Genomic DNA, 15,646 nt, shown 5'->3' on the forward strand with positions numbered 1-15,646 from the left:
CTGTTCAGGAAATGATGTAAAACAAACCTCTGTTTAGACAGTGACCTCCTTGAATCCCTAGAGAGATTGATAAGTAGCAGCTTTAATTTTCTTTTGAATTGCCTTTAATTTTCTTAAAAGAGGGGAAAGGGGTTTTGTTCTCAACTGTTGGGTTGGTGCCATGGCCACCTTCTCCCTGGGGGACTTCTTCACACCATTGTCTTGCCCATTTACCCCCCCCCCCCACCCCCCCCCACTGCCTCACCCAGAGCCTCTCCCTCCAGGATTCCTCCTTTTATTTCCCTTTCTCATCGCCCTCTGCTGTCACACATGGAAGGCCTGTCTGGTTCTCCCCCAGAGGGAATTGTGTGGTTGCAGGAGTGGCTGAAGGAAAGCAGGCCTTCCTTCTCGATTCGGAGTCGAGCATCTCCAAGGCAATCGGACCATTTCACATCTGAGACCATTTCACCTCACCTCTTAGCACAGCCTCTGTCTCTGTTCTGCACCTGGGTGTGCACCTGGGTGTCACTACAGTCCTCCTTCTGTCATCCTCACTCAGATCTTCCAAGTCCTGGGGCGCCTGGGTGGCTCAGTGGGTTAAGCGTCTGACTTCGGCTCAGGTCGTGATCTCATGGTTCGTGGGGTACAGCCCTACATCGGGCTGTGTGCTGATGGCTCAGAGCCCGGAGCCTGCTTCGGATGGTGTCTTCCTCTCTCTCTGCCCCTTCCCCGCTTGCACTCTGTTGCTCTCTCAAAAATAAATAAACATTAACAACAACAAAAAAGATCTCCCAAGTCCTGTCTGTCCTGCCACATCCCTACTGTGCACCCACAGCACGAGGGAGAGGAAAACCCGGAAAGGCCCAAGTAGGAGTCAACCAGGCAGGAAGCCAGCTCCAGGCAGTAAAAATATGCCTTGCCATGTACCCCAATATTTAGGAAAAGCAGACCAGAACAATAGGCTAGCATCCATGCATGGGGTTCACTTGGGCTAAAACATGCTCAAAACTACATAAGAAGTAATTTACTAATTATGACAGGTAAAGTAAGTACTCTAGTTTGCAAGGACTTGCTTTTTAAATTTTTCTGAATGTTTTTATTTATTTTTGAGAGAAAGAGTGCGAGTGGTGGAGGGGCAGAGAGAGAGGGAGACACAGAATCTGAAGCAGGCCCCAGGCTCTGAGCTGTCAGCACAGAGCCCAAAGCGGGGTTCGAACCCACAAGTTGTGAGATCATGACCTGAGCCGAAGTTGGACGCTTAAGCGATTGAGCCACCCAGGTGCCCCGGGACTTGCTTTTTTTTAAATATATATATAACTAGTATGTCCCACTCCACAATTCAGGTTTACAAAACATTATCATATTGTTTTCAATGTTCAAACTACGATGATGAAGCCGCAAATACTCACGTTGTTGGAAATACAGATTTTATTCTGAAGCCCCACCCCAGGCCATTTAGAGAGCCTCAAGAGTAGCTTATACTCCTATATTTAGTCAGTCCTCCTTGGTGCTTGCCTGCTGCCACCATCTGTCCAGAGAGCACGACAGCAGCTGTCCCCATCACTGCTGATCTCTACAACTGCTCATTTCTGGACACATATGCAGGTGCAACCCTCTGCAGGTGTGCTGTGGTGGCCGAGATCCAGCGTGTCATAAACCTCCAGGATCGCACAGCTCCTGAGCACGGCTCTGCTAGTCTGAGGAATCACCCTGGGAACCAAGGACCAGCCTTCCTTAGAAACCGGGGGCTCTAGCAGTCCTGCTTAGTGTGGTATTTACAGCTGCTGATCCTGCAAAGCCTCCCTACTGCCAGATGACGGAGTTCCACTCTCCGATCTATGCCCCGTCAGGCATAGGCCCCAGCGGCGACAACCACAGTGGCTGAACACAACTTCAGGCTTTAGACATCAGCTCTTTGGGTTGGTACACATGCATCATCCTCCCATGGAAATAAACAGTAAAATAAATGGGATCTGTATCAGGAGGGGGCACAGTCTCTGCCTTAAATCATGCCCTGATTCAGCCCTCTTCCGAGAATACCTAGGCTCTGGTGTTATAGCCAGATCACCCGTTTAGATCCTTCCCGGACAACGAGTTTCCTCTTAGGCATCCCTGTTGGCCTTTTCTGATAGCGGGTTTCATTTGCGACCACTCCAATCCATCAAACATGTTTTATTTGAAAGCTTTAAACCTTGGGGCGCCTGGATGGCTCAGTCGGTTAAACGTCTGACTCTTGATCTCAGCTCAGGTCATGATCTCACAGGTTCATGAGTTCAAGCCCCACATTGGGCCACACACTGTCAGTGCCGAGCCTGCTTGGGATTCTCTCTCTCCCTCTCTCTCTCTCTGACCTTCCCTTGCTTGTGTTTGTGCTCTCGCTCAGAATGAAAAAAAAAAAAAACCTTAAAAAAAATACATTAAAAATAAAAGCTTTAAACCTCAGAGATATTTGTGTTCCGTTTACCTTCCTCCCTGAAAAGTCTTTGGCTCCTAGAAAAAATTCTGCAGATTTAAAATGATATACAAGGGATGCATTTTGTCTATCTTTACAGATCTTTACAGATTTCTAAGTTCTGAGCCTTTGCTGAGTCACAAAAGTGTGACACATTTCTTCTTTCAGAACAGTGAGTGGGTTTGACTTACATCACTAAGAGGGGCCATTGAGGGCAAAAGGATCTCTATCAGTAGATACAGAAAACCACAGTCCTCTGTCTCACCAAAACATAAAATCTCATTCTCCCAGGCCCTAGGGAGAACGCGCCTTCGGAAATTGGAGGTTTTCGGCATTTGAGATTACCTAGCATGATGGCCTTTCTGTGTGTTCCCCCATGTTCCCTTGAACGGGAGACGAATGTGTAGAGTTAAAGCTAGAGCAGAGGGACTGTCCCCCAGCCTCCAGCCTCCTGACCTGTTACTAAGACTTGTCTCTGGCTCTCAGCCATCTAAGACTTTTGTTTCATTATTTGAGATTTTATTTGAGCCATACTAGAAATAAATGACAGAGAATATTCAATTTTTTAAAAATATGGGTCTCTTGCAACCTGCTTGTTTGATGCCCTTCAGTCTGGTTGGCACCTAAAGTTGTTCAGAAACGCTGCCTGGGTCACTTTCCACAGGGGGGAATGTGAGAGGGACAGAATGGCCTGCCTGGGCCTCCAGCTCCTTTCTGTCTTTGAAATGGAGGGGTGGGATGGGGTGGTCTGCCTGGCCCCTTCTGGTTTCAAATCCCATGCCTCCCTGGAAGAAAGTTATGTTGCCCCAGGGGGAGAGTGAGACAGAGGGAGCCACCCACATGGATTCACAGACAGAGATAAAGAGAAGGACCAAGAACACAGATGCCCAGAGTTGGGAGAGGGCCAAGTCCCAGGTGCTGCCTCCAGTATCTGGGTAGGCTTAGCCACTGGGTGTTTGGTGTCCAAAAGGGCATCGTGCCTGGCCCTTAAGGTCTTGGTTCATGACATAGGAGTATAGATAGGTTTGAGCATTAGCATTTGCAGATTTTGTTATGTTTTGTTACCTTTTGTTACTTTCCTAAAGATATTTCATAGGTGCAATTTAACAACTGTAGAATGACAAACGACCCAACCACATCCTTCCAGGAGCAGGGATTACCCACCAACCACTTTCTCAGATGGCACCTTCCTTGGAGGAGGAAGAGTAGGCAAGATGGCGGCATCTCTAGCAGCATCGACTTCGGAGCTGCTCCTGCACAGGACAGGTTGACTTTGTCTTCTGACAAACAATTTCGGATAATCACTAAGGCTAATGCCTTACACTCACAGTTTTCGGAGAGAAAGGAGCTATATTCAAAGAATTTTAGGGGCTCCTGGGTGGCTCTGTGGCCTAAGCGTCCAACTCTTAATCTCGGCTCAGGTCACGATCCCAGGGTGGTGGGATCCAGCCCCGCATGGGGTTCCACACTGAGTGTGGAGCCTGCTTAAGACTCTCTTGCTCTCCCTCTCCCCTCCCTTCTTATGCATGCGCTCTCTCACCCTCTGTCTCTAAAAACTGAAAGACAGACAGAAAGAACGAAAGAAAGAGTTTTAACCTTCTAGGATTTTAAAATAAACTTCTTTTTAAACATTAAGCTTATATATCCCAATTTTAGAACTTCAATTTTTTTTTGTCCTCTGAGTATGTTCAGTTAAGCACTGGGAGAATATTTTACTTAAGGAAGAAAAAAAAAATCAGAATGAAAAAACTGTATTCAATCTAGTTCTACTTCAAAACTCAACCTTCTCTGTGAGATTCATTCTCGCTCATTCTAACCAACGGCAGCCATGGGACTCCACCTGCTCCAGCTGGAAAACCAACACTTTTCTTCAGCTGTGGCTGGCATTTCCTGACGCTAACCCCCTAGCCCTCACCTCAAAACCTCTTTGCAAATAGAATGAGATGACCTCAAGACTGACATTATTCCAACTTTGTTTTTCATTTTTCTCCACAAGAAGCCATTTCACTTGTAAATTTACCTTTTCCAAGATCGAATGGATTGTTTTCTCTTTTTTCTTTTTTTTTTTTTTTTTTGGTTACAAAGTTATTTTCTTGTGATAAGTACTTTTAAGACCTCCTGCCTTAGCAACTTTCAAATATGCAATGAATACAGTATTATTAAGTATAGTTGCCACGCTGTCCATTACATCCCCATGACTTTATTTCTTTTATAACTGGAAATTTGTACCTTTTGACCCCCTTCACTCAGGTCACCTGTCCCCTGCCCCCCACTTCTGGCAACCACCAATCTGTTCTCTGTATCTAGGGGCTATTTGGAGGGCTGAGATAGGGTTTTTGTTTTAAGATTCCATATATAAGTGAGATTACACACTGTCTTTCTCTGTCTTATTTCACTTAGCCTAATGCCCTCAGGCTCTATCCATGTTGTTACAAATGGCAAGATTTCATTGTATGTAAATACCACATTTTTTTTGTCCCTTCATCCACCAGTGGACACTTAGGTTCCTTATCTTGACTACTGTAAATAATGCTGCAACGAACATGGGTGCATACATACATCATTTAGAATTAGTGTTTCTGTCTTTGGGTAAATATCCAGAAATGGAATTTATTTTACCTTCCAGTTATAAATTTACTAAAATTTACTAAATTCTAACTTCCAGTTATAAAAGAAAAAAAGTCATGGGGATGTAATGGACAGGGTGGCAACTATACATAATAATACTGTATTCATTGCATATTTGAAAGTTGCTAAGGCAGTAGGTGTTAAAAGTCATATGGTAGTTACATTTTTAATTTGTTGAGAAACCTCCATACACTGTTTTCCACAGTGACTTGTACCAATTTACGTTCCCACCAACCACACGCAAGTGTTCCCTTTTCTCCAACACTTGTTATTTCTTGTCTTTTTGATAACAGCCATTCTAACAGGTGTGAAAGTGATATCTCCTTGTGGTTTTGATTTGAATTTCCCTGATGTTGAGTGAAGTTGAGCACCTTTTCTGTGTCTGTTTGCCATCCGTAGATCTTCTTTGGAACATGTCTATTCAGTTCTTCTCCCATTTTCTAATCAGATTATTTGACATTTTGCTATTGAATTATATGAGTTCTTAAACATTTTGTGTATTAGTCCCCCATCAGATATATGATTTGCAAATATTTTCTCCCATTCCATAGGTTACCTTTTCGTTTTGTTGATGACTTCCTTCACTGTGCAGAAGCTTTTTAGATTAAAGTAGTTCCGCTTGTTTAGTTTTGTTTTTGTTGCTTTTGGTCTGGTATCAAATCCCCCAAAAAATCATCACCAACACCAACATCAAAGAGCTTATACTCTGTTTTCTTCCAGGAGTTTAACAGTTTCAGGTTTTATGTTCAAGTCTTGAATTTATTTTGAGTTAATTTTTGCATATGGTGTTAGTGGTCCAGTTTCATTTTTTTTCCATGAAACTGTCCAGTTTTCTCAACACCATTTATTGGAAATTGCTCTTTCCCCATTGTGTATGCTTGGCTCCTTTCTTATAAATTAACTGACCATATATGCATGGTTCTATTTCTGGGCTCTCTATTCTAGTCCATTGACCTATGTGTCTGTTTTCATGCCAATGCCATACTGTTTTGATTATGATAGCTTCATAATATAATTTGAAATCAAGGAGAATGATGCCTCCCCCTGCCTTTTCAAGGTTGATTTGACTATTTGCACTTTTTTTATAGCTCTATACAAATTTTAGGGTTTTTTTTCTATTTCTATGAAAGATGGCATTGTAATTTTGATAGCAACAGTATTGAATCTGTAGATTGCTTGTGGTAGCATGAGCTTTTTAACAATGTTAATGCTTCTGATTCCATGAGCACAGAATACATTTTCTGTGTATCTGTAAATACATTTTATTTGTATCTTCTTCAATTTCTTTCATCAGTATCTTTTAAGAGTTTTTTTCTTAATGTTTATTTATTTTTGAGAGAGAGAAAGGGAGAGAGAGAGAGCGCAAGCAGGGGAGGAGCAGAGAAAGAGGGAGACACATACTCCGAAGAAGGCTCCAGCTCCAAGCTCCAAGCTGTGAGCACAGAGCCCAACACGGCGCTCGAACTCATGAACTGTGAGATCATGACCTGAGCCGAAGTCGGACACTTAACCAACTGAGCCACGCAGGCGCCCCTCATCAGTATCTTATAGTTTCTGGTGTACAAGTCTTTCACTTTCTAGGTTAAATTTATTCCTAGGGTTTTTTGATGCAATTAAAAATGGGCTTCTTTTCTTAATTTTCTTTCTGATGTTTGTTACTGGTATATGGAAATACAACAGATTTTTGTATATTATTTTGTATCCTGGAAATTTACTAAATTAGTTTATGAGTTCATACCTGGAAAATCATAAAAGTGGTTTTTGAAAACACATATTCGAAGACTGTATGTAGCAATCACCAGAAGCCCACTCTGAAACAATTTGCCACTTTATGCATCACAGTACTATCAGCTGGAAGGGAAGTGTGGAGGCAAGGAGGCTTTACATCTAGTTGTACAATAAGTTGTTTTGCAATTATTGGAAAATAGTTGAGTTTATACAGAATCACAATCTGCCTAAACCTGAGTTTTTAACTCAGATATTAGGACTATACCAAGGAATTCTAAAGTCTGATTGGATGGCCTTTGAGAAATGATTCAATCTTTACCATATTCACTTTTTAGTAATAAATGCTACTCATTCATTATGCTTGAAAAGAGATGTTAAGATATCTACATAAGAATCATAAGGCTAACTAAATCACTCTAGTCAAAGTATGTAGAGTTCTCTAGATTCAAGATGCATTATATGGAATATATATAGCTCAGTTTTCTACTGGGCATAAAGCAAAACCATGAAGTTTTGGTACAGATAAAAAAAAATCTATAAATATAATGACCTATATAGACCATACAGCCACACTCATATGAGGCTGGTAGTCTTTTTTTATCATTGTTATTTGGAGACGCAGCTTTCTTAAACACAGCAAATGGTATGAAATGTGCCTTTTCAACTTTTAAAATTATTGTTTGAGACGTTTGAAAATATTCGAAATAGAATTGCTTGAGGAGGTTGGAGTCAGGTTTTACTTGTCTTCATTTCTCCTTCTATTTATACAACAAATATGTCATGAAGTTAACATTACTTATGTAATGCCAAAAGGGGAGAAAGAAGAAAGTAACACCAATATCCTTATATGGTTTCCATCAGGTAATCAGTGTGATAGAACATGTCTGCCCCCACCCCATCTCTTCCTATATCGCAGATCACATTTTTGGGACAATTTTACTTCCGTTTAGGAATTTTTCCCCCTACCGTCTAATGAACTAATCGTTAATTGGAATTATCGTGGTTGGCATATTAGTCAGCAAAGCACCCCCTTCTCTCATGCAGCCAAATTCCTGGCTTTGTGCGTGTTTGGCTGAAAAATAAGGAAGCTTTTGCGTTTGGGCTTCCTCGCTGGGATGAGATGTTCTCTTGACTCACAGGTTGTGATTCCCTTGCATTGTTTCACTTCCTGATCTTTGGGGATTTGTAAGGTGCATCATAGTTTCGGAATATTTCAATCCCAAATGGGCTTGCTTCACCTACTCTGAAGACTGACTCACATGTCTAAAAGCATCTGCTAACTTTCCTCAAGATAACTCATTTCCCATTTCTTTTAGACAGGTCTTTTCCTCTTCTTCTCTAGGTGTTCAAGGTGCTCTGATTGATTCTTTATTTAATCTGAGTTCATTTAAAATGTATCTATTTGTTTTCAATTAATTCATCTGAAGTCACTTCCAGCTTCTTTTAAGATCCCACTCTTCTCCAATAATCACGCAGGACCTCTTTCCAGAGCAGCACCCCCATACCTGGCCCTCGCTATGGTACTTTCTGCTATTATAGCTTCATTACATCTACAACCTAGATATTCAAAAAGGGAGTGAAAGGTTGAATTTCTATTTTGCCATGGAGCACCTGGGTGGCTCAGGTGGTTAAGCACTTGACTCTTGATTTGGACTCCAGTCATGATCTCTGGGTTTGTGATTTCAAGCCCTGCATCAGGCTCTGGGCTGACAGCATGGAGTCTGCTTGGGATTCTCTCTTTCCCCCTTTCTCTGCCCCTTCCCCAGCTCTCTCTCTCTCTCTCTCTCTCTCTCTCTCTCTCTTTCTCTCTCTCTCTCTCAAAATAAATAAATGAACTTAAAAAGATTTCCATTTCACCAGAATTATATCCCACCCAGGTGAATTATAATTTCACCCAGAATTATAAGTAAGCATCATCATCAAAAGGAGCAAATTCCTAGGTCAGTCAAGGTTGTTTGCGATTTAGCTTTTTATAACATTTACAGCTTTACCTCCCATCCCGTCACCTAAACCTTTGGCATACAACCCATTTTCTAAAATACAACATTCCTAGTTAAATTCACATTTCAGATAGATGACAAATATATATATATATATATTATATATGTGTATGTATATATATACATATATATACATACACATATATAATATATATATGTGTATGTATATATATACATATATATACATATATATACATATATATATATATATATATATATATATATATATATATATTGGCATAAGTATGTCCCAAGCAATATTTATTTTGCTAAACCTGGCAATCCTATTCCTAACTGGATTGGAATCCATCGCTCCCTCTGAATTCTCACATCACTTTGTTGGTTCTTTTGTTATAAAACATACTTCATCCTTCCTTGTTTTACAGTAAACTTAGAGATCTGCCTCTTCTATAACTCTAAAAACATTTTGAGGGCAAGAATTGCACCTAGCTCCCTTTTTTGCAAATAGTGCTCATAAATGTCATTTTTATTGAATAGAATTAGGCATTCTACTACATTGGTCCAGGCTAGCCTCAAACTTCAGATAATATCTCTAGAATCCTATGCACTTCTTTTCAGCCCTAAAATTTGGTATCGATATGCTAATAATAGCAACAAAATTTACTCAGGATATTCTCTGTGTGCATACTGCTGAAATGCTCAGTTCACAAGGACTGAGGCCACACTCTTTTATTGGCCAGCATATATTCAAAGACTACCACAGCGACCAGGTCATAAAAAGTGTACAATAAATATTTGTAAGTATGCATTTCACATGCATTATGCCTCTGTAAAACCCTACAAGGTCAGTATTATTGTACTCACTTTTGGCAGAGGATGAGAAAAGTAAGATTTAAAGAGGTCATGAGGGTTGCCTGGGTGACTCAGTTGGTTCGGCATCTGACTTTTGATCTTGGCTCAAGTCATGATCTCACGGTTCATGAGTTCGAGCCCTGCATCAGGCTCTGTGCTGACGGCATGGAGTCTGCTTAAGATTCTCCCTCTCCCTCTCTGTTTCTCAAAATAAAAAAATGAAATTTTTAAAAATTTTAGAAATCAAAAAATAAAGAGGTCACGAGACACAAAATAATAACTCTGGCTGCTATATCTCTGAAATCCATACTTTTAAGGACTTTATGATATGATACACGCAAGTATTGCTGCCTTTTAAAGATTGACATTCTATCTCAAACCGGACTCAAGCACCGTTGAAAAGGTCCTTGTGAACAGGAGACTGTGCTTTTCAAATGTTGGAACTGAGTCTTAGAAGTCAGGCAATTTGCTCAGGTAAGTGGCGAGGCTAGACCTGGAGTGATCTAAGTCTGCTTGACTTCAGAGTCCCTGCTTGCCACAAGCACAGAACTTCCCAGTGTTGGTCCCTGACAAACCCCTAAACTCTCAGAGACTATCTATACAAAACTACCGAAAGGAAAGAGCTACTTGCTGTCTTATGTCTGGGTGCCGATTCATCCATCCTTCCAACCGGTGTTCCTGTGCCTGCTGTATTGCCCGTAGCCTTTTTGCTTTTCTTCCCCATGTTCCCCGGCTTCTGGAAAAATCTTTTCTCCAAGACAAATGCTGTGGTTCTGTGGGAGCTGCTGTCCTCTTGAAAGATGCAACAACTGAGGGGTCAGAGGGAGCTTGATCATGCTGTCCAGTCAAACTACCTCAGCCCCTGGCCATAGATCATAATGCCCTTAGGTGATTGAACTGAGATTCTGAGAACTTATACTGATGGGAAAAGGGAGGCTTGCACGGGTTAAATTTGCCCAAGGTCTCACAACCAGTGACTGATCAGGCTAGGACTCCGATCCTGTATTAACTCTGAAGTTAAGCGACCCAAATACTGACATTTGACTACAAAAAATTGACAGTAAAACTCAATATCCTACAAATAAGTATTAAGGCAAGGAATAAGCTACAAAAGTATTAGGTAAAATGTAACTTATATTCAAAATCAAGTTAAAAAATGTAATTACGTGTGTCCTTAAGATTTTAATTTCGTGTTGTTACTCTCGTGCTAAAACCCGGGGTACAACTTGTGTATTAATAATATGATGGGTGCCTGGGTGGCTCAGTCGGTTAAGCAGCCAACTTCAGCTCAGGTCACTATCTCGTGGTTCGTGAGTTCAAGTCCCGCATCGGGCTCTGTGTTAGCTCAGGGCCTGGTACCTGCTTGGGATTCTGTGTCTCCCTCGCTCTCTGCACCTCCTCCACTGGGAATTTATGCTAGATCCTGAAGACACAAATATAGATGTTATACTCCCTGCTTACAGGAAATTCATAGGCATATGAATGAATAAATTACAAGACTGTGCTGTCAGGGCACTAGGAGAAGCAAGTGCAACCAGAAGGAATGCTTTACTCTATGAAGTAATAAGAGCAGACTTTTCTGGTGTTTCTTTTGAAATTTTTAAAGAGTTAAATTTTTTAGAGAAGCTTTAGGTTCACAGAAAAATTGAGAGGAAGGTACGGAGATTTCCCATATGCCTTCCAACCCCACATATGCATCGCCTGCCCCCTTATCAACATCTACCAAAGTGGTACATTTGTTACATCAATGAACCTACATCGACACATCGTAATAACCCCAAGTCCGTAGTTTGGGGTTCGCTCTTGGTGGTGTACATCCTATGGGTTTGGAAAAATGTATAATAACATGTAACATCATCATAGTATCATACAGAGCATTTTCATTGCTTTAAAAATCCTCTGGGCTCTGCCTACTCATCCCTGCCTGCCCATCCCAACCCCTAGCAACCTCTGGTCTTTTTACAGTCTCCATACTTTTGCCTTTTCCAAAATGTTGTATGGTTGGACTCATATAGTATGTAGCCTTTCTAGATTGGTTTCTTTCACTTCGTCAGAAGCATTTAAGGTATCCTCCACACTTTTCTATGGCTTGAAGCTCACTTCTTTTTATCGCTGATTAATATTCCATTCTTGGGATGTATCACAGTTAATTTGTTCATTCATCTACTGAAGGACATCTTGGTTGTTTCCAGGTTTTGATAATTATTGATACAACTGCTATAAACCTCTGTGTGTAGGTTTATGTGTGGACATAAGCTTTCAACTCCTTTGGATACATACCAAGGAGCACAATTGTTGGGTCATATGGTAATAGTATGTTTAAGTTGTTTAGGTTTTGTAGGTTTTTCTGGTTTTGAAGGAGTTGTAAACAAAGGCACTGAAGTACAGAAAGGCACAGGTATTTGGAGAACTATTGGTATGGCTGGAAGGTAAACAGCAAGGGTCCTGCGGTGAAATTAAGGCTAGAAGGTTGGCAAGTGTCAGAGTCTATCATGCTATGCATTTTTTCTACGGAGATGAAGTGCCAACAAAAACTTTGTACTCAAGGAAAACACGATTGGACTGCACTTTAGAAAGATTACTTTGGCTGCACAGAAGAGAATGGGTCTGGGTTAGAGGCCAGCTATAGGCTGGAAAACCAGTTTAGATTATATTGCGTCCCAATGATGAAAGCCTAAACCAATGCCTTGGAAATGACAATGCAGAGCAGTGGCAAGAGTAGAGAGATTTGGCAGTAGGAATCATCATTCATTCATGGCTGTTAAAGCTATGGGGGTAGACAATGGAGGGACGGGAAGGGCAAAGAAGGACTTGAGAGTTACTTGAAAATTTCTGATGTGGGAGGAAAATCTGAAATCATGAAGTCTGACTAAATTGGGGAATAAAGGAAAACAAGGGGAGAATAGATGGTGACCAAGACTCTGTTTGACCAAACTTTAATTAGGTGTCTGTGAGCCCTCCTCTCATCTAGGCTTCCTACCTGGGCCCCATCTTTGGCCTGCCAAGTCCAATTTTAGTCAGAATCCTAAGGCAGTTTGGAGAGAATCTCCTAGGCTTTATATCTTATCACACTTGATATCTGATCAAATTCCTCATCCCTCACCTTTGCTCTATGACCTCAATGGTCTGTCTTCAGCAAGAATCCTGTGAAATCAGTTTAGCAAGAATCACCTCTAACCTTGATGTCCTTAGTAATTTTCTATCCACTGACCCCTCTCTCTGATCCTTGGCTATACATCTTCAGCTGTCTTTGTTGTATTCATAGTTGAGCCCAATCTCTCTCCCGCTATTGCAATAGTCTTGACACCTACAGCAATAGCCCTGAATAAAGTCCTCCTTACAGAGGAAGTGTAAGAATCATTGTTTTTTTAACAATGGGGAGAAACATCGCTCCAGAACTAAAGTTACTTCCAAACACCTCTTAAGTTAGATGTGTCACATACATCTTTTAACTACTGTATAGCTAAATAACGTGGATTATGTGCTTCAGGGGTTTTACCACGCGTTGTGATGTAGGCAACCCAGCTAACTGTGCCCCAAGAGCCTAGCAAGATGGCTTCCTTGCCTTAACTAAAAAAAATTATTTTCGGGTGTGTGTGTATATATATATATATATATATATATATATATATATATATATACACACACACCCACTATGTCTGACAGCTCATACAATTCTTTCCTTAAAGATTTTACAATAGCTTTACAGCAAGCTGAAACATGGTGAGCCAGAAGGGAAGAGTCTAAGTCTTTGTAACATTTTAAGGTTGGAGTCCAATACAGCCTACTTTCTGTGTTTCCTAACCTCAATTTAATTGCAAAATCAGTTCAAGAGAATAAAGGAAGCTGTTGTGACTACCCACACTCACTGCTGTAGCATGAAAGCTGCTTGACATACAAAGGAACGAGCACGACTGTGTTCTCCTACAACTTTTTTTTAATGTACACTTCAATTTGAATTTCATGTTGTGGCCATGTGTTCCAAAATGTTTTTAATTTTTTAACCATCAAATGTAAAAGGCATTTCAGCTCACGGATGTACAAAAACAGCCAGGGGTCCGTATTTGCCCTAAGGGCTGCAGATTGCTCGCTCCCGTGGCAAGCATACAATGTCAGAATTCGAAAAACAGAAGCGTGAAGCGTGGGACCTTTTGTGGGATGCATATGCTAACGTCCCAGGCTAACTTCCAAAATGATAGTATTAGGTGGAAGCGCTTTCCAGTACTTCACGCGGTGGCCAAGCCCAGGAACAGCGAGTAGGAGGGGAAAGAATCGCGGCCCACGCCGCTCACCACCCTCCCGGCAGCTGGTAACGTAGCCCCCAGCACCGCGGATTGGACAGCGCGCGGAAAGGACCCTCAGGGACTTGGAGATGGAAGCTTAGATCCGCAGAGAAGCACACCGAGCACAGGGACAAACCCCAAGCCCACCACCCAGCTCCGCCTCCCCCAGCACACGCAGGCGCGTGCACGCACGCACGTCTCCCGCCCCGCGCCCATTCTTGCTCCCTTGCGCATGCCTCGGAGAGGGGACCCGCGACTGACAGCGAGGCCGAGGCCCGAGCCCTGAGAAGGGGCTCCTCCCGGACCGGCGGGTAGACGCTGCCCGCGAGTGCGTCACTTCCGCAGGGGCGGGACGGAGCTGTGGGGGTGGCGCCGCGGCCGCTGCTTTTCTGTTTGTGTTGGAAGCTCAGCTGATGCTGGCCGGCCGGAGTGGACGTCCTCGCCGGGAAGAGGCGCGTCGCCACTGCCGCCCAAGTAGTTGCGGCCTGCATCCCGGTAAGTGGCGGCTGGGGGACGGAGGCGGGACGACCGGATAGGGAAGAGGGCAGTTTGGTCGCCCCGGGGCACTTGTCCGGCCCTTCTCGGTCCTCGGAGGGTACTTGCAGAGTAAGACGGCGGGGAGACGCCCAGCTTCCCGGGAGTGAGGTTCCAAAAGGCGGCCGGGCACCGGAAGGAGCCGCGGACGCCGGGCTGATTGGTGCGCGGTGCCTGCCCCTGCGGCCCCCGCGGTTTTTGCTGGCACAGACCCGCGAACTGTTTTGGTTTCCCTGGTCCCGCCCCTCGCTTCCTGTCCCACCCCCACCGCTCCCAGCCTGGTGACCCCGAGTGGGTTTCGGCTGCCCCTGGACTGTAGGGTTGTCCATCAGTTCGCTGGGGACTGTCAAAACGGTTTCCCTATTCTGCACCGTTCTCGACTGTCGGTGCACCGGCTCATTCTCCTGCGTGATATTTTTATTTACCAGCGATTTCTTTTTAACCCCATCCGCATTTAACTCCCTCCCTCCACTGCCGTTGCTTCGGCACTTTCGGGTGTGTGCCCTTTAAAAGACGAAACTGTATGAATCATTGTGTTGCAGCGCTCCTCGTCATTGTCATTTCTGTCATTATGCTGGGAGAAACCTGGTTTCTACACCTAGTACAGTGATAACTTTAAAGAAAAGTGGGGCCTTCTAGGAGAAACATAGAAGAAATGCCCGGAAGGGACTGTCTTATTGAAGGTGGTGTTTTTTTGGTTCTCTAGTCCTAGTTGCTGGGATTTCAGACTGACAAAAGTATGCTTCATTGTATCGGGGAAACTGGAAAGTTAAGAATTTTTAAATCCGACCGTTAAAAAAAAGTATATTAAACTGTGAGTGAGAGTTTATGCCTCTTACAAGGCCGTTGTTTCAAGTCCATTGACGTTGTTTTGTTCAATTGTGTAATTTATGTGTGCTTTCAACATAAGAACATGTTCTTATTTCATAATTTTTATTGGTCAGACTTTTTATCAGTGTTGTCTTGCTTTTTTTTTTTTTTTTGCATTTCTGCCGTCGATCTATATTAAAATCTTGAGAGAGTATCTTTTTATAGGGACGTTGAGGGAAAAGATCAGTTGACTATGTATTTATCGGGTTCACGTGCAAAGTTGGTAAAAGTACAGCTTGTCCTGAGTTGTTTTGCTCAGTAATGAGAAAGGAATTGGGCTGTAGGGTACATATTGCCTCCCTTGTGGGACACATAGTTGTAAAAAGGTCAGAGTTAGAACTCTTAGGCCTGGACACCTT

General features: G+C 42.7%; 1 protein-coding gene across 1 annotated transcript in view; it reads left to right on the top strand.

The window, feature by feature from the left end:
• The first annotated feature begins 14,244 nt into the window (after positions 1-14,244).
• Positions 14,245-15,646, top strand: part of PNPLA8 (patatin like phospholipase domain containing 8) — a 46,079-nt gene continuing 44,677 nt past the window's right edge. Inside the window, exon 1 of the mRNA XM_047846733.1 lies at positions 14,245-14,378. The gene's annotated coding sequence lies outside the window, so the exon portion shown is untranslated. The remainder of the gene's footprint in view (positions 14,379-15,646) is intronic.

The sequence above is a fragment of the Prionailurus viverrinus genome, chromosome A2 (genome assembly GCF_022837055.1).
Source record: "Prionailurus viverrinus isolate Anna chromosome A2, UM_Priviv_1.0, whole genome shotgun sequence".
NCBI classification, from domain to species: domain Eukaryota; kingdom Metazoa; phylum Chordata; class Mammalia; order Carnivora; family Felidae; genus Prionailurus; species Prionailurus viverrinus.